Source organism: Odocoileus virginianus, chromosome 7 (assembly GCF_023699985.2).
Source record: "Odocoileus virginianus isolate 20LAN1187 ecotype Illinois chromosome 7, Ovbor_1.2, whole genome shotgun sequence".
NCBI classification, from domain to species: Eukaryota; Metazoa; Chordata; class Mammalia; order Artiodactyla; family Cervidae; genus Odocoileus; species Odocoileus virginianus.
The window spans coordinates 62,518,639-62,534,437 of record NC_069680.1 but is presented as its reverse complement, the minus strand read 5'-3'; the positions used below and the strand labels follow the sequence as shown (position 1 = coordinate 62,534,437).

General features: G+C 36.6%; 1 protein-coding gene and 1 long non-coding RNA gene across 3 annotated transcripts in view; both read right to left on the bottom strand.

The window, feature by feature from the left end:
- Window positions 1–15,799, bottom strand: part of MCU (mitochondrial calcium uniporter) — a 223,463-nt gene that overhangs the window by 81,344 nt on the left and 126,320 nt on the right. The gene's annotated exons all lie outside the window — the stretch shown is intronic.
- LOC110138934 (uncharacterized) overlaps window positions 10,464–15,799 on the bottom strand; it is a 46,776-nt gene continuing 41,440 nt past the window's right edge. The window contains exons 2-3 of the long non-coding RNA XR_002314334.2: window positions 13,798–13,853; window positions 10,464–10,749 (exon numbers count right to left, since the gene is read on the bottom strand). This is a non-coding gene — a long non-coding RNA (uncharacterized lncRNA). The remainder of the gene's footprint in view (window positions 10,750–13,797; window positions 13,854–15,799) is intronic.

Sequence of the window (15,799 nt, the reverse complement as noted above, 5' to 3'; positions counted from 1 at the left end):
CTTCAGCAATACGTGAACCATGAACTTCCAGATGTTCAAGCTGGTTTTAGAAAAGGCAGAGGAACCAGAGATCAAATTGCCAATATCCGCTGGTTCATCGAAAAAGCAAGAGAGTTCCAGAAAAACATCTATTTCTGCTTTACTGACTATGCCAAAGCCTTTGACTGTGTGGATCACAATAAACTGTGGAAAATTCTGAAAGAGATGGGCATACCACACCACCTGACCTGCCTCTTGAGAAACCTGTATGCAGGTCAGGAAGTAACAGTTAGAACTGGACATGGAACAACACACTGGTTCCAAATAGGAAAAGGAGTACGTCAAGGCTGTATATTGTCACCCTGCTTATTTAACTTATATGCAGAGTACATCATGAGAAACGCCAGGCTGGAGGAAGCACAAGCTGGAATCAAGATTGCCAGGAGAAATATCAATAACCTCAGATATGCAGATGACACCACTCTTATGGCAGAAAGCAAAGAAGAACTCAAGAGCTTCTTGATGAAAGTGAAAGAGGAGAGTGAAAAAGTTGGCTTAAAGCTCAACATTCAGAAAACTAAGATCATGGCATCTGGTCCCATCACTTCATGGCAAATAGATGGGGAGACAGTGGAAACACTGTCAGACTTTCACTGCAGATGGTGACTGGAGCCATGATATTAAAAGACGCTTACTCCTTGGAAGGAAAGTTATGACCAACCTAGATAGCATATTAAAAAGCAGAGACATTACTTTGCCAACAAATGTCCATCTAGTCAAGGCTATGGTTTTTCCAATGGTCATGTGTGGATGTGAGAGTCGGACTATGAGGAAAGCTGAGCACCGAAAAATTGATGCTTTTGAACTGTGGTGTTGGAGAAGACTCTTGAGAGTCTCTTGGACTGCAAGGAGATCCAACCAGTCCATCCTAAAGGAGATCAGTTCCGGGTGTTCATTGGAAGGACTGATGCTGAAGCTGAAACTCCAATACTTTGGCCACCTCATGTGAAGTGTTGACTCACTGGAAAAGACTCTGATGCTGGGAGGGATTGGGGGCAGGAGGAGAAGGGGAGACAGAGGATGAGATGGCTGGATGGCATCATCGACTTGATGGACATGAGTTTGAGTAAACTCCAGGAGTTGGTGATGGACAGGGAGGCCTGGCGTGCTGCGATTCATGGGGTCGCAAAGAATTGGACACGACTGAGCGACTGAACTGAACTGGTGATATGTTTCAATGCGCTGTGTATTAGTTACTAGCACTGGATCAGTGTTAAATTTCTTGAGTAATAAATATATTATGGTTATATATAAAATGTTCTTATTCTTGGAAGACATATGCTGCACCTTTTATGGATAAAGTGTCAGTGATATCTCAAAATGTTCCTTGGGGGGAAAAAGCATACTTTGGCAAAATGTTAATGATCAGTGAATCTATATAAAGGAAATTTGAATGTCCACTAGTACTATTCTTTCAACTTTTCTGTAGATTTGAAATTTTTCTACAAAAAAGAAAAGCATTTACTAAAAATCCAAAGTGCTAAGGATGATAGGCTACTACAGACTAGGGAACTGCAAGTACTAAATATAATACTTAGAATATTCTAAGCTCCCTGAATGAAAAAGCTTTCCTTTCTGATTTTTATATTTATCTTGATATTTTACTTAATGTGCTGATATCTAAACTTCCTGATGAGTATTTAGCATGTTGGGGTGAAGCAAACAGTGGGAGTAGCAACAACTGATTAAAGGACTAACAACTTGTCTTAACACTCTGTCTGTGCACACATGTGCACGTGTCTTAGTTTTTCCCTAGAATCCTTGCCTAAAAAAGCATTCTTAATTTTAGGACACACTAGGAGCATCAGCATCCCAAACCCAATGTAAGCAGAAGAGAGGGAAGGTAATAAATTCCTTTACCATAAAATTCAAATAGGAGCTGCCACAGTCATGGTGAGCACTTTTGTTAATCAAAAACAATATCTAAAGGCCTAATAGTGACAGACTGGCAGTGATTCAGGTTTACTCCTGTTTCCACCACACTCCAATGGACGGGTCTCACTATTATCTCCTTTAGCACTTCTATATGAAATGCAATGTCAATCCCCAAAGCCTAGCTTTAGTTAAATAAATATGCAAACAGATATCAGAGGTTTCAAATAGACAGAAGTGTTTGTATGCCTCAAAGAAAAACTTTTCTCCCCTCCTTTCTTTCTCAATTACCACTCTCCCTTCTCACCAAAATGTCAGACTTACACTGAAAACTATTTCCTCAAAGCAGCTTTTCAGTTGAACTATGCAAGTTACAAGGCCTATCATGATTCACTCCAATTTGTCAAAATAATAAAAATTGACCTAAATCCCTCTCTGCTGTTGATTTTCAGAAATGCCGTTTAGGATCCAGATTTCAATCTCCATAAGGTCCCCCAACCAAATTTTCAAATGTCATCCAAAGAAATATCTCAAATCTTTTCCTATCCTGCCCAGCAGAAAAGTATTTTAGAGATATAACAGTCAAAACTGCAGCTGTTTATATACTGAATTACTGTTCTTATAAAAGAAGGAGAAAGAACATTTAGAATTGAGTTACTTTTATTTCCAGTGTGTAAGAATACTCAATGCCAGTCAGTATGTTTAATGTCATTGAACAGCATCATTAAAACACTGCTCTGAGTCAATGCTGTCTTTACATACTCTAACAACACAAGTTCTTTGAGAATGGCCACAATATTACATTCTTCCTCTTCTGATTCAACACTACTAAATAATTCAATAATTGATCTTCAGTAACAATTGCAATAAATAGAAGCTAGTATGTTCTATAATTAGGATGTGTTAAAGGCGTTCAGCAGGACAAGAAGAAACAACAGTCAGAACTAGACATGGAATAAGAGACTGGTTCAAAATTGGGAAATGGGTACTTCAAAGCTGTATATTGTCACCCTGCTTATTTAACTTATACACAGAGTACATCATGAGAAATGCTGGGCTGGATGAAGCACAAGCTGGAATCAAGATTGCTGGGAGAAATATCAATAACCTCAGAAATGCAGATGATACCACTCTAATGGCAGAAATTGAAGAGGAACTAAGAGTCTCTTGATGAGTGTTAAAGAGGAGAGTGAAAAACCTGGCTTAAAACTCAACATTCAAAACACTAAGATCATGGCATCCAGTCCCATCACTTCATTGCAAATAGATGGGGAAACAATAGAAACAGTGACAGACTTTATTTTCTTGGGCTCCAAAATCACTGCAGATGGTGACTGCAGCCATCAAATTAAAAGATACTTGCTTCTTGGAAGAAAAGCTATGACCAACCTAGACAACATATTAAAAAGCAGAGATATCACTCTGCTGGACAAAGGTCCGTCTAGTCAAAGTTATGCTTTTTCCAGCAGTCATGTACAGATGTGAGAGTTGGACCATAAAGAAGGGTGAGTGGCGAAGAACTGATGCTTTTGAACTGTGGTGTTGGAGAGGACTCTTCAGAGTCCCTTGGACAGCAAGGAGATCAAATCAGTCAATCCTGAATACTCACTGGAAGGACTGGTGCTGAAGCTGAAGCTCCAATACTTTGGCCACCTGATGCGAAGAGCTGACTCATTGGAAAAGACCCCGATGCTAGGAAAGACTGAGGGCAGGAGGAGAAGCGGGTGACAGAGGTTGAGACGGTTGGATGATTTCACTGACTCAATGGACATGAGATTGAGCAAACTCCAGGAGATAATGAAGCACATGGGAGCCTGGTGTACTACTGCAGGTTCACGGGGTTGCAAAGAGTCAAACATAACTTAGTGACTGAACAACAAAAAGGAGTTTAAGGTGCTAAAAGTAGAAATTATCACAGAAGTCAAAAAGGCCAAAGGAAAACTTAGGGAGCTTCTCAGAACACTACATTCTGTTTTATTTAAACAGAGTAAGCAGCATGGAGTCTGACTCACATGTCAGACACGACTGAGTGACTAACACTTTCAACTGTAAAAAGTTAGCAAAACACTGTATTATTATTACCACAGTAAGACAATCATGGTTTACTTACACTTAGTCCACCTGTCCCATTAATCATTCTACATTTGAAAAAAAATCAAATTATCAGATTTTCAGAAAATCAGAAAAGTCACGGAAGAAGACAATGACCTAGATTACTGAGCGGAACTTTATTTTCAAAATCACATTTTTTCAGTCTTGTAATATAGCCAGAACAAGTTACTCAATTATAAGCTGTGTAAGTCTTTTACATTTTCTACTCTATTAGTGCCCTATCATCTAATTCCTTCCCAAAAGGGAAACTGAGCACTCCTGATTTTGTCTACTTTCACACAGCTATTCCATTTTACAAAATTCTGACAAGTCAAAATATGATCCACATTTTAGTGATTAGAGTTAGTACCTGATTGAATTTTTTAAGTACTTAGTACATGCACGCCCTCAAGAAATGTTAATTTCCTTTGGGATAAAATTTCAGAGCCCTCTGGGTCACTCAAGTCCACTGAGGTCTCTACTACTCTCCCTCTATCACTTTACTAATACGAAGTAATATACTTACAGCTTTTACTGGCATTTATATTACTTTTCCCAAATAAACTGTAAGCCGTTTAAAAACAAAGTATCATGTACTTCTCTTAATACTAATTTATAATAACCACTTAGTAACTTTTATGTTAAAGACAATAATAATTCTAATACTGAGGTCAGTAGCCACTGCAAACAATACCTGAAGAACAGATTCAAGTACTTATTCAAAATAATATTAGGTTTCCTTATAAATTATTAGCAAGCCAGCATATCTCAGGCTACTTTTAAGAAGGTGGTATAGTCAATAACCAAATAATACTGGCACTCCACAGAGAAAGGATATGTGATGAGACAGAACTAGCTAGGACAAAGGGTTCTATTACTGTATTATGCAAATAGTGCTAGGTAGAAGGGTAAGAAATAAACATATCGGGGAGAGTCTACACTCAAAAGTAAAAGCTTATTTACATAATTATTTTATTTGAAATCTGTATATACAAGGCAACAGATTTAACAGAAGTGATAAGGAGAGAACTATCCACAAACTATTTTCTGAATCCTTCTGAATTAAACTGATTTTAGAGTGTATGCCAGGGGAGCAGTATGATAAAAACCAACTCCAACAAGTAAATTATAAATTCACAGCAATGAAAAGAAGTAGGAAAAAAGACTGGCAATAAAATTGCTGTGTAACACTTCTGTTAATCAAATTATTAAATTCAACTATTTAAATTATGACATTATGCCACCAACTCCTCATGGATTTGCTTATTTGCCTGATTTCTCAGAAGACATTTTATAATGAAGCTGAATAACTTCACCAGGTCATGCCTCAGTTTAGGATAATTACAGCCTGTATTAGCTACTTGGAACCACATACCAACTGGAATACATTTTAGTTACTAAAATGTAGGAAGTGACAGGAAATTTCCTTTTATTTAAATGACTATTAGAAACTATTATACAACCAAATACATTCTTATTTTTTGCCCCTTCCAACACATTCTTATGTATTATTTTTAGAATAGTTGACAGTTTTCATTGAATTACCTGAAGAAAAAGGATCTCATGTAAAGCTGAAGAATTGCTAATGAGTGCTACAACGTATGACATTCCTAAAAGATCCCTCTAGAATTAAGAAAAAACTTATGAAAAATATTAAGAGCCCAGAGCAAATTTAGCTATGTTCAACTTTAAGGAGTATTTATTGATTCCATGCTATGAAAATCAGTCCTGACTATTCACTAGAAGGACTGATACTGAAGCTGAAACTCCAGTACTTTGGCCACCTGATCTGAAGAACTGACTCATCTGAAAAGACCCTGATGCTGGGAAAGATTGAAGACAGAAGGAGAAGGGGACAACAGAGGATTAGACAGTTGGATGGCATCACCAACTCAATGGACATGAGTTTGAGTAAACCCCGGGAGTTGGTGATGGACAGAGAGGCCTGGCGTGCTGCAGTCCATGGGGTCGCAAAGAGTTGGACATGACTGAACAACTGAACTGAACTGATGCTATGAAAGATGAAGAAAGGAGCACATTTATACTTCCTGTTATGCCCCTTGCCCACCTCATTGTTATTTTTATAATATCAAATTTTATAAATTTATAATCTATTCTAAAAGTGTAACTTCTACTGAGGTATATAAGTCCTGTAATGAAATTAATTTAATTTCTCATTATTACACTAATTTTTTCATGATTTATTCCTGAATTCTTTACACTGATTCACCTTTTAATTCGGTATATTTTATTATGATATAATTTGATTTAAAAAGCTCTCATGGGTATACGTTTGTTGAGCTTTTCCATGCTCAAGTACATTTATGTGTTGTACTCATGCTTAAAGTATTTGGCTTGTATGAGGTAAACCTCAGGACATGGTAGACATTCCCCTGTTGTTTTCTGACATTGTTTCTTATTGAGGAAAAAGCAAGTCCAAGTTCTGTCCCCCACCTCACTATCTAGATGTCTATAGAATTCTGTCTTTATTCTTCAAGTTCAATAATTTGACCAAGACATGCCTTGATATCAGTTCATCTATATTATTTATTTCCAGGCCAAAGGGTACTCATTTTCATTCAAGGTTTTGATTATTTCAAGAAGAATTTTTTTCTATTATACCTTTAAATATTTTTTCAGTCATTTGATGTTTTTATTTAGAGGTTGACAAACAGAACAGGCAAGATACAGCCCCACCACTTGTTTTTGAATATAACTTTTTCCTGGAACAAAGCCATAGGCAGCATATTCTTTTGCACTGTAAGACACAGGGCTGAATGGCTGTAACAGAAACAGTACTAACCGACCACAAAGGACTAAAATATTTACTGTCTGTCCCTTTACAGAAAAAAATGTGTTGATCCCATATAGATATTAGATCTCTCTTATTTTCTTGTATCACCTATAATTTTTATATCTTATATTTTCTTATTTAATGTTATTAAATTTCTTCAAGCATTTCAGCCATGTCTTTGATTACATTTACTGTCTCTTAAAATTTCTCATATGATTTTCATAATTCTAATGCTTTTCCTTTTCTCTTAGACTTCTTTCCCAAAGTTCACCTATGGATAGTTCATCTCCTTTTATTGTCCTATTTTCTCTTAACACTTGTGTTGGTGAGGTTTTATAAAAATTGTTACTGTATTTTCCATAACAAGTCACGTCAATAATTTATTTGAGGCTATGAACAACAACATGTCACAACTCCAAAAAGGGATCACTAGTTAGACCTTTAAAGTATTGTAACGCTTACTTTTAGAGAAATCATATATTGGTTGGGATTCCCAGGAAGGGTTCAGCATCCTCCTGCATGTGGTCTAGATTTTACAGTATTTAGCAAATTGTTTCACTGTCTGTATTTTGGGGCTTAGCCTTATGCCTCATTTTCCTTCTTTTCTATTTTCCTGTCTTATTTTTAGTGAGTTTCAAAGGAAAAGGGAAGAGTAAAACTTTCTTCACTCTGCTACCTTTAACTGAAGTCTCCTCCTCACACATTATACTTTAAGACGAGCTAAACTTCTAAAGCAATAAATTACAGGTTTGATAGGTTTTAATGCATAGGGGAATGGAAGATAAAAATCCAACATCAGCAGTGTGAAAGAACTGCTTAGAAGAAACCTGTGCCAGGAACAACATTTGTTTGGAGATCTGTTCAAGCAACTGTGCCAAATCAGTTGTATCACTTGGATTAAAAGTAGTTGCAGAATGCTGTCTGTACTATAAAAGCATCCATAGGATGCTTACAACTAGGTTTAGGATTAGTATCGGCAGTTGCACCTGACCATCACTGATCCCTTGTTGTATTCTTATTTGATTTAGCTCTCATTTGTTGACATATATGTATGTAAATGCTTTTACTTTTCAATCATCTGTCACTCTGGTTCAAATATCTCCTCCAATTTTAGGAGGTTAAAGTGATTTTTAATGCTTAAAATTTGTTAGGAATAGGTATTAAAATATGCTTAGTTATAAAACACATTGTGCAGTATGAAACTGAGTTTTAAAAATATCTATGTATTGACTAGAAAGACATGTGCCAAACAGATGTTAGGTGATTATATCTGTATAGTTTCCAAATTATTTACAGTAATCACATATTATTTTACAATCAGAAAAAAATCACAAAAATATGCTATCCATAGTGCAGATATCAAAAGGTATTTACATTAACAAAACTCTCTTACATTCTTTCCCACATTTGCCTGATTTTTATCACCTTCTATAGAGGTTTCGGTTTCTGCAGTCTTTACAGCTCCGGGTCTTACAGCACACTGCTGGCTGATGCCATTGCTCATTAAAAGACCCTCTGTGTCTAAGTGCTAATTTCCAAACTGGCTGGTCAGCAGCTCTCACTAGAGGTCTATGGCTGGCTATATCATTTGAATTTGTGTTCTAATGGGTTCTATTCATCTTACTAAAAGCTTGTCTCATTTTGGTTTCCTTGTGGGAATCTGTTTGGATGACATGAGTCATCCTCAATATATGAAAATCCAGAACACTGGGCTGGGCTACTGGACTAACAGCTAGGCTGTGTTCCAAGTGCTGGCAGCACTATTTAATGTTTAGTACAGCTTAGAAATGACACTGATGAAAGTGATCCAGGAATAAGATGTGTTAAAACATATTTTTAATCTTCAAGCCACAGAGATGACTAAATTGTCAAGGTTCTTATGTTTATTCAAAGGCTGGATGTCCTGCTGCACCAATCTCCAACAGGACACTAATAAACAGACAACATAAAGCCTAAGTATTCGATAAAACATTATTTAAAGCAGTAACGGGAAGAAAGCTTACTTCCTCTTTATATTGCTTTGCAAAAATTTCCTTCATATTGCAACAATATGTTTATGTTAGGTATTGTCAGAAAACAGTCCTTCACCTCAAATGCTATTTTAGAGCATATTCTCAATAATAAACATTAACATCAAACTGCCAACATCTGCTGGATCACAGAAAAAGCAAGAGAATTCCAGAAAAATTGCTTCTGCTTCATTAACTATGCTAAAGCCTTTGACTGTGTGGATCACAACAAACTATGGAAAATTCTTAAAGAGCTGGGAATACCAGACCACCTGACCTGCCTCTTGAGAAACCTGTGTGCAGGTCAAGAAGCAACAATTAGAATCAGACATGGAATAACAGACCGGTTCAAAATTGGGACAGGAGTACATCAAGGGTGTATACTGTCATCCTGCTTATTTAACTTATATGCAGAGTATATCATGAGAAATGCCAGGCTGGATGAAAGACACGCTGGAATCAAGACTGCTAGGAGAAATATCAATAACCTCAGAAATGTAGATGACATCACCTTTATGGAAGAAAGCAAAGAGGAGCTACAGAGCCTCTTGATGAAGGTGAAAGAGGAGAGTGAAAAAGCTGGCATAAAACTCAACATTCAAAAAACGAAGATCATGGCATCCAGTCCCATCACTTCATGGCGAATAGATGGGGAAACAATGGAAACAGTGACAGACTATTTTCTTGGGCTCCAAAATCACTGCAGATGGTGACTGCAGCCATAAAATGAAAAGATGTTTGCTCCTTAGAAGAAAAACTATAACAAACCTAGACAGCGTATTAAAAAGCAGAGACATTACTTTGCCAACAAAGGTCCGTATAGTCAAAGCTATGGTTTTTCCAGTAGTCAAGTATGGATGTGAAAGTTGAGCAATAAAGAAGGCTGAGCATGGAAGAATCAATTCTTTTGAACTGTGGTGTTGTCTTGAGAGTCCCTTGGACTGCAAAGAGATCAAACCAGTCAATCCTAAAGGAAATCAATCCTGAATATTCATTGGAAGGACTGATGCTGAAGCTCCTATACTCTGGCCACCTGATGAGAAGAGCCAACCCACTGGAAAAGGCCCTGATGCTGGGAAAGATTGAAGGCAGGAGGAGAAGGGGATGACAGAGGACGATATGGTTGGACTCAACAGACATGAGTTTGAGCAAGCTCTAGGAGATGGTGAAGGACGGGGAAGCCTGGCATGCTGCAGTCCATGGGGTTGCAAAGAGTCAGACATGACCGAGCAACTGACCAACAACAAAAAAAAACTATTCATTAGAGTCTATCCTCAAAATTCCTTTCCCCCTTCACAACCTGTATTAGCCTTTAAATCTCTTTATAGAATTCTATTCTCTCTGGTCACTGGATCAGAGGTTCCTTTTCTTTCTTTTGTCTCTCGCTCTGCCCACTGTCCCCACCTCACATTGATAATGAAGTATAAGAAATCCTGAAAGTACAAATTAAAAATATTATACTTTCCATATTAAAAAATCACTATACATATCTAAAGTGAAGAGATAATATAATTTCCTTATACACACACACACACACACACATTGCCTTCATGGAGAAGGCAATGGCACCCCACTCCAGTACTCTTGCCTGGAAAATCCCATGGATGGAGGAGCCTGGTAGGCTGCAGTCCATGGGGTCGCTAAGAGTCGGACACGACTGAGCGACTTCCCTTTCACTTTTCACTTTCATGCATTGGAGAAGGAAAAGGCAACCCACTCCAGTGTTCTTGCCTGGAGAATCCCAGGGATGGGGGAGCCTGGTGGGCTTCCGTCTATGGGGTCACACGGAGTCGGACACGACTGAAGCAACTTAGCAGCAGCAGCAGCACACATTGCCTTCAAGTGTTATCTAGAACATAAATGATAAGGAACACTGGCTTGCCTGAGTGAAATTTGTTTTTCTCCTGAATGTAGGAAGACACAGAAGAATGTCTCAGGCTATATCTGTAATGAAGGAAAAGACATCTTTTAGAATTCTATAGGTACCAAAATTAGACTGAAAAAGCACTGTTGGTAACATTCTTTCCCCAAAAAAATCATGTTATCTTGAGAAATTATCATTTGTCTTCCAAGACAAGTTGGTTAATGTGGAATTTATTTTTCAAATATTTAAACAGTCTCATTACTCAGTCTCTGAATACAGATAAAAGGAAATCATTAAATGATAAGCTCAAAGACAACTTATGCATTTTTATTAACAGTATGCCTTTTCTACTGAACTAAACTGAATTTGAAAGATAACTTTTCTCCTGCTCTGAAATGCATTAGTTGAAAGAAAAGCAATCCAGAATTGGGTGGCTGCCTAGTCAGGAAAAGAAAATCCAATTGTAAAAATAAGTTCCACTTATCTTATGGTATAAATCTTATTTAATAGATTGACAGAAGATCAAATCTATTGGTTATTACCCAAAGGGTTAATACAGGTTGTGAAGGGGAAAAGGAACTTCAGGGATGGACTCTAGTGAATAGTTTTTTGTTGTTGGTCAGTCGCTCAGTCGTGTCTTAACTCTTTGCAACCCCATGGATTGCAGAATGCCAGGCTTCCCTGTCCGTCACTATCTCCTACATAACTACAAAGGCACAAGAAAATGCTTATCTCGTAACAATGCCAATTCAGTTCAACAAAAAACATACATATAAAGAAAAATAATTTTTAAAAAAAGATAAAAAAAACACACATGAACACATCAACAAGATATTAACAAATGTTATTTTGGCTCATTGATGCTACAATGGGAGCTTCCTTTAACATCAATTATCTTTTTCTAGAAACCACCACCACCACAAAACTGAAAGGCAGCATTATAAATTACACATTTTCATTTAAGTAAACTGGCAGTAAAAGATGTGAGTTTAAACTATCTTGGTTCATTCAAAGTGTGACTTCACGAAGGAGACCAGTAGAGTGTACACTAAATCTGTTACTAAAAGCATGTGCTGAACAGCTTTGAGATCTCTTAATGAGTGAGTGTAACCAAAAGAAGTTACAGAGTCTTTTTCAATATTCTCCCTTGGCATATTCAGGCCTATCCTCCTTGCCTTTTTCCCTTCTTAGGATAAGCCTTGTTTTAATTATGTTCTCTAGTGTCTCAGGTTCCTTGACCTCCTAGATCCACTTTTGTCAACCCCTGCTACTGATCCACTTCATCAATTCCTATCATAGGAGGAGGCAAGGACTATTTAAACAGTTAAGACAACTGTCTTAACTGACACTGATACGAATTCACATTATCCAACTTCAGATGAAGTTTGCTCAGTAAATAAATATTTTCACATATTTCTAGTAGATACTCAGACTTTTTCCCTACAGAGCTTTCCAGGATTGTTTCCTATACCTCTCGGTGACTTTACCAAGGTCAAGATCTTATGAAATTCATTTCCAAGATTTCTCTTGTTACCACAGAAAAGCTTCTCAATTTATTTTTTCTTCCTTCCTTCCTTTCTCTCTCCTTCCCGCCCCCCTTTCCTCCCTCCCCTATCTATCTATCTATTGCATAGCTGAATTACAATGTTGTGTTAGTTTTCTTTTATTCTACAGCCAGAGAAGCAGCATCTGTATTCCTTTGCAAGGTTAATCTCTTTACTGCTTCAGTTTTGGCTCTTTCCCTAAAACTAAAACATGTCTTCTTCTGAACTGCATCCATTCACCCACCCCACAAACTCTTACCTTCACTGCTTCTATTAATACTTTCTACCCAAACTAGTTTTTTCACTGTCAAATTTTCCATTGCCTTTTTCTCAGTTCTCATATATTAATACCTTTTGGAAACATTTGACACTGCGGACTACCTTGTCCCTCTTGAAATTCTTTTCTTTGAATTTTAAGAATTTCTGAATTTACTTCTTGCCCTACTGTGCCTTAGATTATTTCTATCTCCTTCATTGACTATTGCTCTTTCAGCTGTCCCCCAAATACCCATTAAGGCCTGTTCTTTGCCTTTGCCTTGTCACACTTCATTACGCATGAGAGCTCAACCTTTGTTTTTAGAACTTCCAAGTTATTATCACAGTGAAAATAATAATTTGAGTCCTTTCTGTATTGTTCAGATCCAAATTTCCAACTGCTAGATATCTCTGTCAAATATACTTACAGTTTCTTAAACTGTATGTTCCCAAACTTGTTCCACTCCAGTGTTTCCTATTTTGATTAATTAACTCCAATCTTCCGGTTATTCTCTCAGGCTTAAAACCTCACAGTCATCTTAGAATCTGCACTTCCTACTCCCAGTCAATTCCATGTATCATCAAGTCTACCACCACACTTTTCACTCCTTTTTAGTTTGTTTGTTTTTTTCTTAAACCAACACTGGTATGTAATTCAGAGGTTAAGTACACAGGCCCTGAAGTGAGAAATGAATTTGGATCTCAGCTCCTCAATTTACTAGCTTTGTGATGTTGAAGTTTTGTTTTTGTTTTTAACCACCTAAAACCTTAGTTTCTGCATCTATAAATCCAGATGTAAGTAGCAAAGGCCTAATGTATAAAAGCACTGACACTCAAAACACTAAAATTATTTTTTGCTATTGTTAACTACTCCTGCAATAGAACCTATTCTTCTAATATATTCATCAGAGTGTACTAGTCACTCCCCCCAAATAAAGATTGGATGATATTAGTATCATCACTTCTTCAACACACTTTCATTCACTTCTCTTTGCTCAAAGGATAAAGTCAAAACTTTCTATAATTTTCAATGTTTTCCACAAAATAAATGGATCCCAACTCTTCTTCAAAGTACTAGAAGGATACTTCCTTCTAAAAAATTACCTTTAAAATGTGTGTTATTAGATTCTTATTATTTCCTTTATCTAACAGTTGTCTATCCCATGAACATGAAGAATATACCTGAAAAATTAACAAATTTGGGGAGAAACTTTCTTCTTGTGTCAAACTGTAAAATATTTTCTTGGTATTCTATAAGCCTTTTGAAGTTATTAGTTCAGATGTCCATGACTGTTCCTATTTCACAAAAAAATTCTACAGTAGACTTACCTAATTTCAGGGCAAACAATTACTTGAATCCTGTCTTACTTGGCTGGTAATGAGCTCTGCATAGGAATCAAAGAAGAGAATATGGCTGAGTTTCAGAGATAAAAGGTGGAAGAAAAGGTTGGCCAACTGCTAAATATAATGACAAAAGAAACCTAATATCCATTAGTGATAATAATATGTTGTTGTTATTCTCTTCCTAAGCATTTCTTACAGAAATCATTTATCATTAAGTAAAATAAAATAAGTGTCTAAAAAGTATTACAAAATTTCCTATTTCGTGTTGCTCATTGACTAGTTTGTATCTAACTGACTGTTTCTATTTGGAAAAGTAATTGGATGTTTAAATAAGTAAACAGAATCTGGAGAGAAATCAATGACTGCTTTTTAAGTTTTCTTCTATTTCATTAGTTTATCTTACCAATAATATATAAATACACATTAGCAGAATTGTATTTATATGTTATTTCATGACTAATACATGTTCCTGGGTGAGAAAAGGGAGAAGACTCTCTGTATCCTATCTTCTGTTGGCCATCCCTTAGGACAGCCAGTCAATACTTAGGTTAAAAATTCAATATCAGGTCAATTCTCTAAGGAAAGTTTGTGTGTGGGGTGGGGGTGGGTGGGTGGTAAAGATGGGGAGGAGAAAGATAGTATAAATATGGGGAAGGAAAAGGAGGCAGAAAAATCAAGGCATTAGATTTACTGTTCCAATAAACAATTTAGAATTTAGTTAAAATTTGGGCTTTGACTGTTTCATGATGACTAGCCTCCCTTTCTAATACAAAAATGACAACAACAACAAAAACTCATTTAATTTGAGCAAATTTTATTAGTTTTCTTGACTTAGGCTACATTTAACAGTTACTGGCTCCAAGGAGAAGCACCTTAAAAGTACATATAAAAAAAATTTTTTTTCAGTAAAAGCACATGTGGCCTAATGAAAAGTTATCAACGTATTAACATTAGGTAATACCTTCCTCAAGATTCTCTTTTAGGTTTTACTTCAGCTGACTGTGTTGTGAATGAGGAATTATTAAATTCTGTCAGAGTCTCTCCCCTACCCCACGCTGACCCCAAGATGAATCACCTTGTAATGATATTTATTTATGGCTAAAGTCAGGTTTTTAAACTTACCTAGGTATCCAAATAATGTATGAAAATGCTGCTCCTATGTGTGAAAAGCAATACAGTAACTATTGTCTCTCAAATACTTAAGAAACCACATGAATTACCAAAGAAATGTCACTCGCTAGAGCTGTGCTATACAGACTGGATAAACTAGAATGATGCTATGAAATTCACTTTCACATTTGTGTTTTACACTGTGTTAGTGAAAAGTTCTATGCAGGTAAGTGAGACCATAACAGATTACACAAAACTCCTGTAAAATTTCGAAAAGAAGGAAAAAATGGTAGGAGAATTGAGACATCACAGCATACACAGTAGTGTATGTATGACAGACGCAAAAGAATCCAAGCAGTGAAAATGAGTACCATAATCATCTTTTATGTTGGTCCTTTAATTTTTTTTAACTTTTTATTTGCATTGGGATATAGCCAATCAATAATGTTGTGATAGTTTCTGGTGAACAGCAAAGGGATTCAGCTCTACATATACAGATATCCATTCTCCCCAAAACTCCCCTCTCGCACAGGTTGTGTTGGCCATTTAATTTAATGTTAGCAAAACATTATCACATAAAACTAAGGCTACTTGAATTTTACTAGTTTGGTAATATGTTTTTACATCTATATAGGAGCTATATGCCTCTTTGATCTTATTTTGTACCTCTGTCATCCTTATTCCACAGATCCCAGCCCAATGATTTCTTACAGTTCCCTGAACTCGCCAACCATGTTCTGCTCTTAGGGCCTTACACAATTTCTTTTCTCTGCCTAGAATGTTCCTTCCACAGATTTTCATGGATTGGTTCCTTTCTGTCATTCAGGTTTCATTAAAATCCCCTACTTAGCTGGGTCCTCTCTTTTTATTCAGTTTA